The 4,015-nt window shown below is 37.3% G+C and overlaps 2 long non-coding RNA genes across 2 annotated transcripts in view; one reads left to right on the top strand and one right to left on the bottom strand.

The window, feature by feature from the left end:
• Window positions 1-1,155, bottom strand: part of LOC107592655 (uncharacterized) — a 15,205-nt gene extending 14,050 nt beyond the window's left edge. The window contains exon 1 of the long non-coding RNA XR_001610009.1: window positions 1,081-1,155. This is a non-coding gene — a long non-coding RNA (uncharacterized lncRNA). The remainder of the gene's footprint in view (window positions 1-1,080) is intronic.
• LOC107592654 (uncharacterized) lies at window positions 1,076-3,610 on the top strand. Its single transcript, XR_001610008.1, has 2 exons — window positions 1,076-1,150; window positions 3,319-3,610. It is a non-coding gene; the product is annotated as an uncharacterized lncRNA (long non-coding RNA).
• Window positions 3,611-4,015: the final 405 nt, after the last annotated feature.

Genomic DNA, 4,015 nt, shown 5'->3' with positions numbered 1-4,015 from the left:
CTGTGTGCATGTGTGTAAAACAACAAACTGACGATTTATATGTAATCATTTGTAATTGTATATGCATTGTTGCGATTAATTGTGGCTGGAACAATAATGTAACTGTAAAAATAGTTGCCTGCTGAAATTGAAATATATATACATCTTCATCATGACTAGATAAACACGGTGAGTTTGTCTTTACTATACACACTATGAGGTGGATCACATCTAACAACAATCCTGTCAGATCGTCCATCCTTTGAGTATAACGTGTAACGTTACAGGTCGGCCGATCTGGTTTCGTGGTTAAAGTTAACCTTTTCGACATGTTTCCGTGTTGTTGTTGCTCAGCAAAAGCATGGACGCGATGTTGTCTGGGGGTTTGGCAAAAGGAGAGTGGGACGGTGGGTGGTGCTCGGGGTGGTGACTGAAGGCAGTGACTGTAGTTCTGACGTCAACTTTTTACAGAAGTCACGGTTCGTGAAAAATAGCTAGAACTTTAAGCAGGCTGTGTGAATTTTACTGTGGACTGACTGTTTTGAAACTTATATGGTAGTTAAATAGCCCCTAGACCTCAGTAATCGTGAAAAAAGCCAGGAAATTTCAGTTTTGACAATATGGGACCTTTAAACGCCGCACCTGCAGCTGCTTTTCCTCAGGAAGAGGGTCTGTGTTGAAATTAGTTTGATGAAACAAATTAAAAGCTGTATTTTTGGCTCATCCCTTCCTAGTAAAACAATCAAAAGAACTTCTTGCCGTTTACTTTTTACATTACATTCTACATTTAGGATGAGAGTCGTGGTGTATCAGCCCCCATCGCAGCTGGGGGGCGAGGTGGGGCACAGGAAGTACGTGCTTCCTGCTTGCAAGTGGCCGTCGTTTCAGTTTGTGCGCTCGTGCCGGTAGGAGAGAGACAGGAATAAACAAATGGAGTCGCTTTACTAGCGTTAACCCTTTCTGTGCTTGATCCACACAATGATCCACATGAATCTATACATCTCAGACTCCATATCACAGTTCCTAGACCACTGCCTTGGCTTAATCAGATCCATATATGCTCATCAGACTGTCTGATTGAATTAATCTTTCTCTTCCCACAGCTACGCCATCACCGTTTGGTACTTTGATGCAAAAGAGCGGGCTGAGGCTAAGGAGAAGTACAGACTGGGTGAGTTTCGGACCTCTTAAAAGAAACTTGTGGCTTAGGCTGTTTTCTCACTACATGTTTTCAGTTTGCCTTAAGAGTTCAGTGTGTTTGGTTGGTGGGAACAGAGTCACTGTTATACTTATGTTGACAATGGAAGAGTATAGCGGATCACAACCAAATAGTATAATGTGAAAACAGACCTGTGAGAAGGGTGGAATCAAACTCAGTTAAGACTAAGCTGCCAAACCAAGTGTCAACCTTATATCACTGTAATTTTATATCACATGTAGAGTACACATCACATTATAGTACAGAATTTTGTACAGAAATTCAGCATAAATTAATTTTAAGCAATTAAAGTAAATCGACACCATAAATTCGCACACACACACATATATGTGTATATGTGTGTGTGTGTGTGTGTGTTATTCAAAAGTTTGGGGTCAGTATTTATTTATTTTTTTCAAAAGTGACAGTAAACACATTTATAATGTTTCAAGAGATTTCTGTTTTTAAATAAATGCTGTTCTTTACAACTTATTATTCATCAGAGAATCCTGAAAAAATGCAGCATGGTTTTTCATTAAAACATTAAGAATCACAACTGTATTCAACATTGATTTAAAAAAAAAAGGTTGGAAATGGATGAAAATTCAGCTTTGCCATCACAGGAATAAATTACATTTTAAAATATGTTTTTAAAAAGTTAATTTTTGACAATATTTATAAATAATTGAGGAATACATGCAGACTTGGTGAGCATAGGAGGCTTCCTTCAAAAACATTACAACTTTTACTGACTACAAACTTTTGAATGACTGTGTATAAAAATAAAAATAATTTATATACAGTGGGTACGGAAAGTATTCAGACCCCCTTAAATTTTTCACTCTTTGTTATATTGCAGCCATTTGCTAAAATCATTTAAGTAAATTTTTTTAACTTTTTTAACGAAAACCTTCTCCAGAGTGCTCAGGACCTCAGACTGGGCCGAAGGTTTACCTTCCAACAAGACAATGGCCCTACGCACACAGCTAAAATAACGAAGGAGAGGCTTTTCAACAACTCTGTGACTGTTCTTGAATGGCCCAGCCAGAGCCCTGACTTAAACCCAATTGGGCATCTCTGGAGAGACCTAAAAATGGCTGTCCACCAACGTTTACCATCCAACCTGACAGAACTGGAGAGGATCTGCAAGGAGGAATGGCAGAGGATCCCCAAATCCAGGTGTGAAAAACTTGTTGCATCTTTCCCAAAAAGACTCGTGGCTGTATTAGATCAAAAGGGTGCTTCTACTAAATACTGAGCAAAGGGTCTGAATACTTAGGACCATGTGATATTTCAGTTTTTCTTTTTTAATAAATCTGCAAAAATGTCAACAATTCTGTGTTTTTCTGTCAATATGGGGTGCTGTGTGTAGATTAATGAGGGAAAAAAAATTAACTTGAATGATTTTAGCAAATGGCTGCAATATAACAAAGAGTGAAAAATTTAAGGGGGTCTGAATACTTTCCGTACCCACTGTATATATATATATATAATACATTTATATATTTATAATAAGTATGCATTTCTGAGTTAAGCTATAATCAGCAGCATTTTTCTTTATATGATAGATAATCATAACCTGTTTTTAATCATTTAATACAAAAAAGGTACATCTTAATATGATTTTCTTCTTTTTTATGTGTACCTTGAGGAACACAAAAAGCTGCTTCACATTAGGAAGCACAAGCTAAAAACAAAAGATCCAAAATACATCAGTCTGATTGGATGAGCTGCATTCAAAGCTGTGAAAATGAAGAATTTAACGATTCGATATGATTTCAATTCATTCACAAGCTTGCATTTCAATTCAATTTGATTCTATTCATTACCAATTCATTTGGATATGTATCAGGTAAAGTACATGGCGATTTTTCAAAAAAAATAAAAACCTACCTAATGCTGTAAACTTTCAATTTTAAAATGGTAAAGGTTAATAACAACATTTAAATAGTTTTTATACTAACTTTAATGATAACATTTCTGCTTCTGTCTGTTTTAGTGTTAATATTATGCAGAGTAAAAGTTGACAGCTGGTTCTCAGCCTGTTAAAGTCTTTCTTTAGTTGTCTGCAAAATACTGATGACTTTAATTTGCCTTCTGTCCATCATTAAATATCTTCTCTCTCTCTCTGTCCTTCACAGCTATAGGACAGAAAGGAGTTAAAGTGTCCGTCACACAGAGCAGCAAAACCTGAATCTCAGTCATTTGAGTGAACACTCAAGTGTGTCCTGTTTATGTGTGTGACAGCCCGTGCCGCTGTGCCGTTTTCAAGAGGAGGTGCAAAAGTTCTGTGGCCTCAAACATCCAACAAAACATATGATTTGATTGGGACTGTCCTTAAATGAACACCATAAACCGATATTTCTCAACTTGATGGTCATGACTCTGAACGGCTAGCAGGATTGGCCAATTTTCCTCATCCCGTGGAAAGTCTACAGCAGAAACATCACAAACAGACATGAGTTACTTTAGTATTTTGACAAATTACTGTATTTAATAAGAACTACAATCTCTAAAATCAGCCTTCGCTTTTCACAACGCTACACCTCTGTGTGTAAAATGGGTAGATGAGATTGCCCAGTGGCCTTTGTCATATCCTGTTTAGCCCCATGAATATGTAACCAGCTTAGCACTGAGATCTGACTTATGCCAAAGCACAACTAGGTCATGAAAACTGACAAAATAACCAACAATCACATGATACATGAATGCTTCAGTGGACAAAATCCCTTACGATTGAGCCTGAGCCCTTGGAAACATTCAGGGGGAATTCATTCCGAATCAACAGCGCCCTCTGATGGAGTCAGTTTACACGCAATGCTTTGCTACAGGAATTAC

The sequence above is a fragment of the Sinocyclocheilus grahami genome, unplaced genomic scaffold (assembly GCF_001515645.1).
Source record: "Sinocyclocheilus grahami isolate Dianchi unplaced genomic scaffold, SAMN03320097.WGS_v1.1 scaffold156.1, whole genome shotgun sequence".
NCBI lineage: Eukaryota > Metazoa > Chordata > Actinopteri > Cypriniformes > Cyprinidae > Sinocyclocheilus > Sinocyclocheilus grahami.
This window is presented reverse-complemented; position numbering and strand designations above follow the sequence as displayed.